Genomic DNA, 14,813 nt, shown 5'->3' with positions numbered 1-14,813 from the left:
CAGGTGGGGGTCCTCGCCTGCCACCCCGGGCCCAGCGGCTGGAGAAGGCCCTGGAGGTGATGTCCACCCGCCTGCCCCTCCAGGCCATGCATAGCCCTCCCCCAGTGCCAGCCCTGAAGCTGATAGTGAAGTCGTTTTTCTGAGGAATGGTTACCTGCAAGACATCCGTGTCCAGCTAATGGAGCTGGGAAGGCAGGCCTGAGGGAGGGGAGAGAAGGGGAGCGGACGGCCAAGGGCACAGTGGCAAGGTGCGGTCAGATGGTGTGGATGGGTTGCAAGCCTGCCCTGCTGCTACTTGGGGGTAAAGTATGTGGGAGCCCCTGCCTTCGTGCTGCCGGAGTGTTGACACGGGGAAGGAACATATTGGGGGGGGGTGGCAAGGGGGGATGCTGGCTCCAGGGACTGTGTTTAGCCTGAGTCCTCTGCCCAGTAAGGCGCCACCACAGAAGGCCTCACCTGGACTCCTGTCAGCATTCACTGATGGATTCCCAACAAGGACCCTGGAGGAAGGCTTGCTGGTCACCTTACTTTTGTAAGTGTCCAAAATGTGACCCAAACCACACTGTGTTATTCCTTGCCTCATATACCTGGACTTCTGCCTGGTGTCACTGGCCACCCCAGGACACATGCACAAGGGACTCTGCAGTGTCCTCGCACTGAGACACCGGCAGGGAGGCTGAGTCCTCTGTGTTAGTCACACGCTCACTAGTCCTGCACTTGGGTCTCCTCCTCCCATCTGCCTGGATAGTTGGGATCGGGGGTCATGGTTCACTGTCTGCACCCCTGGACCACTTGGGCTACCTCCCTGGGCCTCGGTTTCCTTGTCTGTGAAGTGTCGTCCTCGTAGGCTGTTTGAGGACAGAGACCCTGGGGTGCCTGGTGCAGAGCCAGCTTGGCTGGTGCTTCCGCTGATGGCGAGCAGCAGTGGTGGGAAAGAATGATCTGGAAGCTGGGGAGGGCGGCTTGTTTACACCTTTCTGTTTCTGTGGCTTCCACGTTTGCTAAAATGGGTCTGTTGACTTTCAGGGATGGAAGGCACAGGCTGTGTGTGGCCGGCTTGGCAGGCAGAGGTGGTGACTGGGCAGCCATGGGGGTGGTGGGCCCAACCAGGGGTAGCTCTGGGCACAGAGTGCCCCTGTGGACAGGTCTGTGCCTGCCCTTGCACCCACATGTGGAGGGCAGGAACTGTAGGCAGAGGGGACCACCAGAGAGCAGCTCCTGGTGCCCATCCTGGACCCAGCACCGCACAGGCATGGCCTGGTTCTGGCTCAAGCCTGCCTCTCAGGACCACAGCTGTCCCGTACCACAAGGCACAAACCATGCTGATGAAAGGCTTGTTCGGCACCTCCTGTTTGACCTTCTTCCACACGACTCTCCCCAAACTACTAGACGCTGGTGAGCAGGCAGAATTGTCCACAGGGAAGGAGAGCTGGAGAGGTAGTGAAGGATCTGAAGTCTCACAGTTCTGAGGGGTTAGAGCTTGAACTCAGACACGGGTGCACCAGCCACAGAGACAGGCGCTGGACCCCCAAGGGGTCACCATAACTCAGGGGCCTTCTGCCTGAGCCAGGTCAAGTCCCAGCATAGGATCCGTGGCTGCTACTTCTGATGGGTCATGGATGCAGGGGAGGGGCTGAGTCACACATCTGAAGAAATTTGGGGAAAAATCTGTGTCTGGGGTCATGAGATCACACAAACAAGCACACATAATTTTCCTTTACCAGTATGACCTTGTTTTCCAGATAGGGTCTAGCCCAGGCTGTCTTTGAACTCACTATGAATTCAAAGATGATCTTGAACTCCCAATCCTCCTGGCTCCAGCTCCCCAGTTCTGAGATCACACCCAGTTTATTTGGTGAGGGAAAGGAACGGAGAGCTTTGTGCATACCACGCAAACACGCTACCCACTGAGCTACACCCACAGCCCCAAATGTGGCATTTTTTACACAATAGTGTTTTAGTTTGCGTCTCTGTTGTTGTGAAAAGACACTGACCAAGCCCAACTTGGGGAAGGAAAGGATTTGTCTTACAGGTCACCGTCCATCATCGAGGGAGGCCAAGGCAGGAGCTCAAAGTTGGAGTTTGAAGCCAAAATTGAGGAGGAGCGCTGCTCTCTGGCTTGCTTCCAGGCTCATTTTCTTACACAACCCAGGACCACCTGCCTAGTAATGGCACTGCCCACAGTGGCCTGGGCCCTCCTACAGCAATTAGCAATCAAGAAAATGCCCCCATAGACATGTCCACAGGCCAGTCTGATGGAGGAAATTCCCCAACTGAGGGCCCTTCTACCCAGGTGTGTCAAGTTGACCCCTTAGTCACCACAGATGGATGAAAGGCACAAAGTGTGGACAGTTAGGGGTGTTCTCAACAGTTTTTTTTAACTAGGGTTAATCTGGGAATCTAGAAGCATCTCACCTGGGCTAGGGAAAAGAGAGACTGGACACACAAATACAAACACACATCTACATACAACCACACACACATTTACATAAACATACATACACAAGCACACATACAAGTACACACATACACGCACGCACACGCACACACGCACACACACGCACACACACACGCACACACACACACGCACACACACACGCACACACACGCGCACACACATGCACACATACACACGCACACACACACGCACACACACACACGCACACACACACGCGCACACACACACACACGCCCTCGGTGTGGTGGCATGCGCTTGTAACCTCAGTGCTGTGGAGACAGAGACAGATCCCTGGGGTTCACCAGCCAGTAATTCGGCCTAATCAGTAAGCCCCAGTTCCCAGTGAGACACTCTGCCTCAAAAACAAGGCACACACACGCACACACACACACGCACACACACACGCACGCACACACGCACGCACGCACACACACACACGCACGCACGCACACACACGCACACAAACACACACGCACACACACGCACACACACACGCACACACACGCACACACACGCACACACACACACACACGCACACACACCACACACACACACACACACACACACACAGGCCATCTGGAAGGATGGGCTCCAGGAGGAGCCTCAGGACGATGGGGCTCCCTTAAGGGGCTGCTGAGGTCCAACCAGTGAACACTGGGCAGGTGGCTGCCTGGAGTGGGTTGTGATGGTCTCTCCCCAGGAACATCTGAGAACAAGTCAGCGTGGCCCTCAGATGGGGACACCAACCCCAGGCTGGAGGGGCATAGGGATACAGAGGGAGAGGGTCAGGAGGCTTCTGACCTTCACTTCTGATCAGCTCACTCTGCCAGGAGCTGTATACCTCCTGAGGACAGAGAACAGCACCCAGCCAGCCATATAGATGAGATTACCTAGGGCCATACCCCAGAGCCTGCTGGCAAAAATGCAGTTCCAGGCCCATCCAGGCCTGTAAGCACAACCCAGGGGGATTTGAGTAGCCCCCTCTGGTGCACGGAGCCACAGCATGGGGTTATGGTGGAGCTGGAACCCTGTACGTGCTTGAAGCCATTCCGAGGTGCAGCAATGACCCCTGGTTCCTTGATGCTTGTCCTGAAGCAGGCAGATGTGGAGAGGGGGTCTCCAGAGGAAGAGAAGGGAGATTGAGGTCTCCAATGGTAAGTCACAGCTGGAGATAGGTCTCCTTAGCCATCTGCAATCCATTGCTCTTGGCTCATTGGGAGGGCTGAGAGCCAGGCTCAGTGGGAGAGTAGCCCTGATCCAACAGCATTGATTATTCATGTCTGCCACAGGTGCAAGAAAGCCTTTCAGCAAGATTGGATTCTCATGTTGGACTGTGATTCTGCCTCCCAACATGTCTCTCTCTTGGGGTGTCTGAAGCTTTCTGAAGTTTCTGTGATGCATCCTGTCATGCTCTAGTCAGCCATCCATCTGTTTTCCTGCCTCTGCATCTGGCCACCCCACATCTGGCCATCCATCTATCCACTCATCATTCAACAAAGTCTAGCCGAAGTCTGCAGGGTAAAGGTGCTGAAAGGTGACCAGTGGCCTCCAGGTGTGGCCTGCCTTGGGGATCTTCAGTTCCTCACCTGAAAAGACCATCCTGGAGCTGGCAGGATGGCCCAGACCCACAGGATGTCCCAGAAGCCCAGGGCTTAACTCTATGAGGGCTCTCAACCCTAGGGAGGAACTTAAGGGGGGAGGTGTCTGCTTCCTGAGGGACACCCTTCCTGAGCAGAGTTGCAAGGAGACAGTGTACACGGGGGTGGGGGAGGGGCAGTTACACAGGAACTGTGTGTGTGCAGAAGGACCGGGGGGATGGGCTTGGTACCAAGCCCTGCCTCCAGTCAGCCTGCCCTTGGTTAAATCCCCTCCTGCCACCTCAAGGCCATTGCTGAACATCTTTGGGCCTAGACTCCCTCATCTCTACAAAAAAGGGGCTCATCCTCACAGTGAAGAAGCAGGGGAGGGAGGCACAGAGCAGGACCCCGTGCAGTGGATGAGAGGGTGGGAGCTCCTCATCTGGACAGACTCATCACATCACCACAACAAGAGGCTGAAGCTGGCACTCTGGGTGGCTGCCAGCGCCTCTCTGGAGGTGTCCTGCCAGCTCCTGGCTGCGTTCGGGAACGAACGTGTCAGGGAAAGGGCCCAAAGCCTCACAAGAGGGAAGGAACGCATTCGGGAGGGGCAAGAGGAGACTCATGCCAAGATGGTTACAGCAACCCCGTTCATGCCGTGAGGGACTGGAAGGCTCCCAGGCACCCAACAATGGGACGCGGGAAGCCAGCCGCCGCAGAGGCAGCTGCACGAACCCTGTGGGCACACAGCACTTGGCAGAGTTGGCGTTGGGGTGGGAGTGGGCAGGATGGGGGGACGGGCACGATGAAGGGCCCAGCAAAGGCGAGCTCACCCCGGGAGAGCAGCTTGGATCACCCAGGTCTCTCTGGCCATGGTTCTGCAGGAGGTTCCAAGTCTCGCTGCTTTCCTCACAGTACCAGGAAGGGGCTTCAGTACCTGGAGGTTGAGGACAGAACCCAACCTGCCATCACCAAAGGTGTCATCCCCCTACCTCCCCCCATGCCATGCCTCAGTTTCCTTAGCTCCAAATAGGGTGGCCACAGTTCCCTGTAACCCAAGAGCAGAGGCGTGGCACTAACCCAGCCGCTGGATTTTCAGGAAGGGGCGACCACCATTTCTTTAAATAGAGCTCGCCAGAGGGGGTTCCTATGGACTCGGGTAACTGCATCATGCCTGTACCTGCTTTTCCAGGCATGGAGAACATCCGAATTCCCCAACACACACTAGGGACTCCCACACCTGTCCCAAGACTGAGCTCCTCAAGCTCTTAGCACATTCCCTTAATCAGCCGAGGGGCAGTGTGTTGGAAGGAGCCCAAGCTCTCCAGCTCCAGCCCTGGCCAGAGCCCACATCTGGGCACCGCAAGGCCTGGCTGGCCATGTGGAGGACCCTCCAGCAGGGGCACAGGAGTGCAAAGGGGCTAGGGCTCTAGCAGTCGGGCGGTCAGGGTAGGGAACAGGTTCTCCATCCAAGCCTCCCTTACTGGAGCGTCTGTGGGAGCCTCAGCCCAGGGAGAGCAGGCATATGAGGGGAGCGGGTGCTTTGGGGGGCCAGAGACAGAACCTTGAGAGTTGGTGGCCTCCTGAACTCCTAGGGAGCCCAGGTAAGGTTTTTGCACCCGGACCTCAGACTCAGACGGATCTCAGCTCTTATGTGGGTCTTTCCTGGATCCTTTGAGGCATACCTAGCCATAGTCAAGATACTTTACAAAACCTTTCTTTTTCATTTGATTCATAACTGTTGCCACCATTTTCTAAATGAAGAATGGAGTGGAGCTTCGGCAAGCTCTCACAGACATGGTAGTACTAGAACTCAAACCTGGTCCTGGGTCGATCCTTATTCTCTGTTACTGAACCACTTTCCTCCAACCCTTCACAAGAGAAGGGTGGCCCTGTACCCTGCTGCCCTGCACCAGGATGGGACATCACACCCACCTGCCAATGGTCCCTGTGTGCACCCACCCACTCCCTCTCTCTGCTGGACTGGGTGGCTGGACCCAGGGTGGCCCCTTGGGAAGCCACAGAAGAGCTGAGCACGTAGCAGCCATTTTCTCCCATGAGTTATAATTTTCCTTCATTTCCTCTTCAAAACACACTAATTAAACAGACATTGTTGAAACAGCCGATTGAGATTCAAAAGCACATCCTCTTTCTAAAGAACATCCCGCTTCTTTGGAGGCAATTGCATGCATTGTGTGAGCTGAGCAGGGACGCACACACACGCACACGCACACACACGAATCTGATGCAGGCACCCAGCCTCTCCTCACATCCTGGGCCCCCTTCTTTTAATATATATTATATATATATATATATATATATTTGTGCACGTGCGCGGTGTATGTGTCAGGGTGTACATATGACTTTTTTTTAACACTATGTGGTAAGCTGGCCTCAAACTTGGGATCCTCCTGCCTCCTAGTGCCAGATAGTCTGTCCTTCCTCCCTCCCTCCTTCCCTCCCTTCCTCCCTTCATCCCCTCCTTCCTTCCTTCTGCCTTCTGCCTCCACCCTGGCCCACCTTCATCTTCATCCCGGTTCCAAGAGGCCTGGCCTTGCATGCTGCCAGCCTAGGGAAGAGGTCGCCCTGCCCTCCATCCTGGAGTCTCTCTAATGATGCCAATCATAGGCCCCCTGTCCACAAATGCCAAGGACCAGTACACTCGGCTCCCCTTGTGACTGGGCTGGCAGACAGCCCAGGAACAGCCGCCAGGCCGATCTATGCTTTAACTTACCCTCAGAATGAGTAAGGAAGCAGGCAAAGGTAAGGTGACCACCTAGCAGCAATTGGAAGCTCTGTAATCTGGATCAGCCTTGTTTTAGAAGACCCCCTCCCTTCTGCAAACCAGAGGCCGGCCCTCAGGGTTTACACATTTCTGGAGACCAGCACCTCACTCCCACCTAGGCAGTAGATGGAGAGCCCCTCCTTTGGCCTGAGCAGGGCCTGGGACCCCACTTCTGGGGGTTCACTGGGCAGATCCTTCCCTTAGCAAAGCACAACCAGGCACACTTGTCGAGCACCTGCTGAACGGGGTGTCTTGCTGATAGCCTACCTCCCCTCACAAATACTGCCCAGGTTCCCAACCCTGGCTCAGAGGAGCCCAGACAGGAGGGCTGCAGGCCTGGAAAGTCAGAGCCCCACCCTGCCTAGGGAGCCCCTGCCTACCCACATCCTGGGGCCCAGCCAACAGAGGGGACCACATGGGGTCACACCCATAGCAAGTTGTGTCCCTGAGTTTGAGCAGTCACTCACTAGGGTGTTTCCCCGACCCCCCAGGTCACAGGGAGCCGGGGGGGGGGGCGGGGTGAAGATGGTAGAGAAGAGGGGCAGAGGGATGGGGTGGGAGACAGCCACCTTCTGTACCAGGCATCCCCCTCCCACTTAACACCACTTAGCTCAACTGTTACAGAGCTCCTAGGCGGTCAAGCTCAAGGGAAGCCATAAATCTCAATTAACCGTCAGCCCCACTTTCCTGGACTCCTTGAGTCAACAGACACAATTTCATTGGTTGGGCCCAGACTCCCAGAGGGTGCGCTGATAAAAAGCCATTTCTAGACATCAAACCAAGTTCCTCTGTCTTCTAAGCACTGGGGTCAGGTTTCTGAAAGAGCTTGTGTCAGGGCGGGCAGCACAGCACAACCTGGGAGGGCCTCCTGAACTGTGGGGACAGGCAGCCTTCGAGGCCCAGAGGTCAACACCATGGCGGAGGGCTCTGAGGTCACTCTGCAACCTCATTGCCCAGCACAGGTTGTTGCTTAGTGACCAGTCTACCACAGCCAGCAGGCTCCTATCTGGTGAGCAGTGCTGAGCAGGATCCTGAGGCAAGCCAGGCTGGCCTGATGGAAGCCTGCTGGGCTGCACTGCTGCGTCCCCTGCAGGGCAGGAGTGGGGAGTGGGGACCAGGAGGCTGTGATGTTTCCCACTGATGCCTCCCACTCTTAAGTCAGCAACTGTTCCCTCATGTACAAAGTCACTGCAGGTAAAGACGACTTGAAGCTGGCTGGATGCAGGTGGACTCGTCTTAGGCCTTTGCCCAGTTCTGTGTGTAGGGCTGTGGGTACCCAGAGAGCCATGGCCCTAAGGGGCTCTTAGTTCAACTGGGCATTCATCTTCCACAAACAACACAAGCCTGAAACTCAGTAGCCTCAAAGCCCTGTTATCCATTTCCTTATCCTGTAAACTGGGAGCACAGATACAGCTTGGTGGGCTCTGGGCTCTGCGTCTTTGAGCCCGCTCTGGCTGAAGGCAGTGTAGTTAGCTCCCTGCACCTTCCCACGCTTTCTTAGACGGTGGCAGAATCTTTGTGGTCGTGGAACTGGTGGATGCTTGTGTCTTCAGTCAGCAGAGGGGTGATGTGGGGAGGAGGAGGAGGAAAGGGAGGAGGGAGAGGGAGCTGCTATTACTTTAATTATCTGGTTTCTGGACTCTCTTCAAAATCGCTTACCTGATTTGACCAGGCCTATCCAGAATCTCTTTTTATTTTTATTTATTTTTATTTTTTATTTTATTTGGTCTTTTTGAGACAGGGTCTTCCCGTAGCCCCAGCTGTCTTGGAACTTACTATGGAGATCAGGCTGGCCTCGAACTCACAGAGATCTGCCTGCCTCTGCCTCCCGAGTGCTGGGATTAAAAGTATGCACCACCATGCCTGGCATTTTTGATTAAGTTAAATTCAACAGATAAGAAACTTTATCTGCAAAATCCTTCCCTCTTTGACATGTTCTGTTGGCTAGAAGTAAATCACAGCTCTTGCCCACACCGGAAGAAAGAGAAAGCTACCCAAAGATGGGGGTTCCTGGAGGCCACCTCAGGGTTTACCCCTGCACCCTGGTTGCACATGCCCTTGTATCCCTGACATGTTTATGAATTTAATGTATTTCTTTTGGGACAAAGGTAGGGGCCACCATGCCCTTGCATCACTGGGTGTGTGGGTCATGTGTGGCCCCCGCTGCTGGATTTCCAGCCTTCGCCCCCAGCAGCTCGCTCTTCCCAGTCACACAGAACTTCTCTGGATTCCTCCCCTACTTGACCCCTTTTCTGCCCCAGGGCCTTTGCACAGGTAGCTCTTACCTTTTGGATCACACCCTCAATCACACCTGCACAGCCTCACCTTCCCATCCCTGAGGACTTGGCTTAAATGTCACTCTCCTCCTGATGACAACCTGGCAGGCCAGGTGAGGGCCGGCCCCACCCCTCACCATGGCTCTTCTCTGTTGTGCTCACACGTCCTTTCTTCTGTGCACTTTCACACAGTGTCTTATGTGCCAGTGGACTGTGCAATCGTGTCACTGTGCAGCTGGGAGGCAGCCACACAGGGTGGCAGAGTTCTAAAGGCACACACGATACCATCCCCAGATGTAAAGATCTTCAAAAGGACCTTAAGCCCAGAGGCTTCGGTGAGGCCCCAGGAAAACCAGCTAACACTGAGACAGCTGACAGGAACTGAACCCTCTGTGCTCGGCCCAGAGAGAAGAAACACAAAAGATGGGAGTGGCGGGGCACACCAGGAGAGCCTCCAGAGTCACACGGCAACAAAGATGTCGCCCCGCCACCCTCTGCCAGGAAACAGCTCCCTCCCACTCCCAGCATCCAGGTGAGGACCCAACCCTGCCAACACCCTCAGGCTGCCTGGTGTAAAGGTGTAGCCTAGCACAAGCCCCAGGTGAACCAAGCCAGAGACTTCCACACACCGTAGTGTTGTTGTTATTTTATTCATTGTTTGTTTTGTCTCCCTCACTGAGAAAGGGTCTCATTCTGTAGCCCTGGCTGGCCCCGAATTCACAACAATCTGCTTCGGTCCCTCAAATGCTGGGGTTACAGATGTGCGCCACCACATCCCACGACGTGTTCTTTTAAGCCTCTGAGTTTGTAGGAACTTGCAACCCGGCCACACCAAGCCATGCTCCTCAGCTCATCCTCACCCTGAACTGGATCAAATTCAGCTGTGTTAGGAGTTTCTTCTTCACAAACAGGGAGACAAGCTCAGAGATGTTGATAACCCACCTAGGTTCACACAGCTAGTAAACACACCAGTGGAGACTCAACCAAAACCTCCTGCTACCCACAGCCTTGTCAGAGTGAGCAGCGCTGCTACACGTGGAACTGGGTGCTCACTGGAGCAGCTAAAATGTCCTTTGTCCTCCACCCACCCTACCCTGCCTGTCACACGACATAAAAATTAACCCGGGGGTAAATAAACAAGGAAGGACTAAACCTTTAAAGAAGATGGAAGGCTGGAGGATGGCTTAGTAGCTAAGAGCACATGCTACTCTTGCAAAGTACTGGAATTCAGTTCCCAGCACCCACACTGGGCGGCTCACAATCTCCTACAACTTCAGCTCCAGGAGAGCCAACACCCTCTTCTGGCCTCCCTGGGCCATACTCACATGCACGCTCCCTCACACAAGCATGCAGGCATACACATAAATAAAAATAAATCTTTAAAAAAAACTTTTAAGGCAGGTGTAGGGGTAGGTGTGCGTGAGTGTGTGTGTGTGTCTGTGTGTGTTCTTCCTTCATTGACTGACAGAAGCAGGTGGATCTCTGTAAAATCAAAGTCAGCCCGGTCCACATGGCAAGTTCCAGGTGAACTGGGGCTACGGGGAGACCCCGTCTCAAAAGCAAAAACAAACAAAAACAAATTTTAAAAATTTTTAAAAAGGAAAAGGAAGACGGAGGACTGGGAGATGGCTCAGCAGGTAAAGGCTTGTTACCAACCCTGACGATCTGAGTTCAATCTCCGGGGCCTACCTGATGGAAAATGAGAGCTGACTCCCAGAAGTTATCCTGTTCTCCACGTGTGATCTGTGGTTCACATGCATACACACACAAAATAAGTAAAGGAAGGAAGGGGGGATAGACTGGAGAGATGGCTCAGCTATTCAGCTGTTAAGAGCACCGGCTGCTCTTGCAGAGGACCAGGTTTGGTTCCTAGCACCCACGTGGTGGCGAACAACCATCTATAACTCCAATTCTAAGGGATCCACCACCCTCTTCTGGCCTCCACAGGCATTGCATACATGGGTGCACTTACATGCAGGCAAAACACACACTCAGAAAATAAAAATAAATAATAAATAAATACATAATAAAATGTCTATATGGTTTTGAAGGAAGGAAGGAAGGAAGGAAGGAAGGAGGGGAGGGAGGGAGGGAGGGAGGAAGCTGTGGAAACCGAACTCTCAAGTCACTAGGCTGATCCTGGCAGAGCAGGGCTGAGGGTTGTGGCTTAGCCCTTGGGCCTCCCACTTCTACCCCCTAGGTCCTGAGAAAACCATGCTGACATAGGCCATTGGGGAACCCTGGGTCTGAGGCTGTGCCAAGCTCAGGGATCCCCTGGGATCACCAAGCTCTACACAGACAATGGCAGGGACCCCAGCCTTGAGAACAGGGACGCTGTCCCCATTTGGCTACACTTCAGAGTCCAGTGCCCGACACTACAGGGTCACCCGCCTCCCTCACTTCCCATCCTACTGCCCACAGCCCCATCGGACCCTGGCCTAAAACTCTGTCCTTTTGCTATAGGAAGGGTAAAGAGTCACCAAGAGGCTAGCCAAGGTCTCTGGCCACTCTCCATTACCATGGTTGGTCCCAGGACCAGCATGCCTCAAAGTTCCCTGGACTGTCACTCATATTGACTGAGATTGGGTGACACCAGGACCCTGGCACTAACCAATCTTGACTGCACAGCCTCAAACAGCAGGAAACCAGTGATGTTGCCGCACTGTAGGAAGCGACATTAACCTGGTTCGTCCTGTTGTCATGCATAGATGGAAAGTTCCATTCATCTCTCACAGTCACACGCTCCACCATGCAGTCACCAGACCCACAACAGCCTGCTCAGGAGGCTCCAACATCCCAGCACTTAGATGAAGACATGGCAGGCGGCCGGTGTTAATCTGGGCCACAGTGGGGAACAGGGAACCCTAGAACACATGTTTTGGGCAGAACATGGGATGACCAGAGAGTCTTCCTAGACCTGCCTCCAAGGTCCTCCTGGGCCCGGGAGCTGTCTCCCTTGTCTTCACAGATCTGTGTGTGAAGCCTGGTTCCTGCCTGTGGATAACTTCTGGGTCTTGGTAAAGATGGCCTCATGCTGTCCCTGGACCCACTGGGCCCCTAAACCCGGGTGAGGCTGAGCTATACCTTCTTGGGGGAAGAAGCTTTCTACTCAGCCAGCCCAAGGACCCCAAGGGCGTTTTGGAAAATCCCACCCAACCCTGTCCAACCACATGTCCCTTGAGAGTTTCTTTGAGGGACTGGCAGGTTCCTGGGCCCATTGGAGTTCCTGGTTCCTCAGCCTTCCGTGACAGTCGTTTAGAGAGCCTGTGTGTTAGAGAAGTCTTAGCCAAGGCCAAGGGCCACAGCCTTGACCATCCGCTCTGGCACACATGAGCACATTTCCCAGCACTCACTGCTTAATGTTTAACCTCCTGTGGGTTTTCCAACTGCTAATGACACAACATTAACACTGCACAAGTAAGATGGTTCAGAGGAGCCAATCTGGGTCCACCAGGCATTAGCCAAAAGCCACCTCCCCCTGGCCACAAGGGTCTTGAATTCCTCAAACCAGAGCTGGGAACCAGATTATGCAGAGGGAGTCTCAGGAGATACCGTGAGGGGTCTCAGGAGATGCACTGGTGGGAGGAGGGGGTCCTCAGGGGATGCAGTGGTTAGCTGTCTTAGCTAGTAGTAAAAGGTTCAGGTTCAAGCGGCAACACCAGGAACACGTTGCTGACGTAGGGAGAAGGGAGGAAGGGAGACAATGGGTGCTTCCCAAGATGCATGTCTGCTGCCGAAGGGATGACACACCTGGGGGTCCCAGGGGTCCCCCGCCCACTGCCCTCCACTGAGAGTCATTCACAGGGCATTAACTCTGCAGCATCTCTAGCTGGCCTCATCTGTGGCCAAAGATCTACAGAAAGTTAACAGTACAAGGGCATGCCTTGGGGTATCACGAACCTCGGAGAGGCGGCTTGAGACAAAGCGTCTCTAATGCTTCTTCTGGACGTTCATGGATCCTGGCAGTAGCTGTCAGCACTCACTCAGGGGAAGACTCCAAACCCCACTGGGTCAGAATTCCCTCTGGAAGCATCTCAGGAAGAAGAGAAGCGGGCGGACTGCTCCCTGCTCCGCTGAGTCTCCAGCTGTGCATCTGCAAATGAGGGCAGTGGTGGGATGAACTGAATGGGTGGGATGTTCAGATAGACTTGGTTTGAGACTAGATGCTGAGCCCAGGCCAGGCCACCAGTGTGGGTAGTATTTCAGTTTTATAGCCTCTGTGTGATGGTGGCCCACAACAGCAGGCACCTTCCTCCTCTGTCCTCCACACACCATGGGCTCTGCAAAGGGCTGGGTGAGTCCCTCCAACTTACCCTCAGTCCGTTCAGAGCAAGCTCTGCCCTGAGGGTTGTCCCCAGTGTCACCTTGCTGCTGGACACTGCCAGCTACCAAACTCTTTTTAGACCCAGAGACCAACAAGGCTCTCCAGGAGCCTGGACTCTGCTAAATTGTATCCATCGTGGGCAACCTGGCTCCCTTGAGCCCACAGAGTCCCAGGAACCAGGTGTCAGGCCTCTGACCACCCTGGTGGTTGATACCTAGGCGTGATGGGGGAGACAGGTGAACATCTGGGGACAGTAAATAAACCCATAGGGCAAATGAGGTGAGAGAGCCCCTTCACCTCCGGCCTCCATCAGCCAGGCCTTATCTCCTCTCCCTCCACCTGTCCTGTCCTCAGTCTGTTTACCCAGGTCAGGTGGATGGACAGCAGGGCAAACAGGGCCTCAGCAGGTGGCTAGCCAAGAAGCCACAGGCAGGAGACCACCTGAAGCCAGGTGGGGCTCAGCCCAGAGTAGGTCTACGGCAAGCACTGAACTGAGCTAACTATAACCAGGGTCGAAGTGGGGGCCAGGCCTTGAAGAAGCTGCATCGCCCTCCTGCCTATCCCCAGAGATCACGGCCACCAGCACCCACCCACAGTTGTAACACTGAGACCCAGAGATAGGGCCACTGTCAGGTGGAATCACATGGCACCTCATGGTACCTGTTAGAAACAGAGCCAGGGCCAAGTCTCAAGCCTTCTATCCACTGGATATATTCAGGAGGATCTGAGAGATAAGGACCTGGGAAGTGGGGTGTCCTGCTGAGGTGGGGGCCAGCCTCCCCACCTCGCATTCTATGGCTCACACTAGCCTATTAACCCTGCCGTCTGGGAAGCAGGTAGACTTGGACACCCTGCCCACCCACCTCACCCACAGCTCAGAGCACAAGCTGTGTGGGGTTCAGAGCCACAGCTGTATATTTTCTTCCCACCAGGTCCTCCAGAATCCTCTGAGAACACTGAGGCTCAGGACTGTCTCTCTGATTGCCAAGGTCATGAGTGCCAGGGCTCACAAATGACTTACTCAAAGGATGTGGATGTGGCTTGTAGCAAGGGTATGAGAGCAAACTCAAAGGGTGAAACCCCTCTCTTCCTCTCTGGCAGCCAAAGCAACAGTCAACAGTCCTTTCCACTCTTAACTTACTTGAGATGGAACCTGGGCCAGTGTGAGCCACAGTATATGAGATGGAGAGGCTGGCTCACAAAACAGCCTGAGTCCAATCTGCCAGACAGTGTTTACAGAGGGAACAGAGCTATCGTCCCATGCCTGCAACCCATGTGCCAAGTCAGCTGGGCACAGTCACTTAGCTGCTGTGCCCTGCATGGCACCATCCCACTCCCCTTGCAGGAGACCTATCTTCTAACCTTGGCCAGGAACCTGCCTGAGGCTCCAGCC

General features: G+C 54.5%; 1 long non-coding RNA gene across 1 annotated transcript; it reads right to left on the bottom strand.

Annotated features, from left to right (window-relative positions):
* Positions 1 to 4,864: 4,864 nt before the first annotated feature.
* Positions 4,865 to 14,560, bottom strand: LOC115072182. The gene is made up of 3 exons (XR_003851252.1): positions 14,442 to 14,560; positions 12,997 to 13,189; positions 4,865 to 4,972 (listed from the first exon to the last, which is right to left on the bottom strand). It is a non-coding gene; the product is annotated as an uncharacterized LOC115072182 (long non-coding RNA).
* Between the last annotated feature and the right edge of the window lie 253 nt (positions 14,561 to 14,813).

The sequence above is a fragment of the Nannospalax galili genome, unplaced genomic scaffold (assembly GCF_000622305.1).
Source record: "Nannospalax galili isolate Female #2095 unplaced genomic scaffold, S.galili_v1.0 scaffold300, whole genome shotgun sequence".
NCBI classification, from domain to species: Eukaryota; Metazoa; Chordata; class Mammalia; order Rodentia; family Spalacidae; genus Nannospalax; species Nannospalax galili.
Note: the sequence above shows the minus strand (reverse complement) of the source record. Positions and strands in the feature narration are given on the sequence as shown.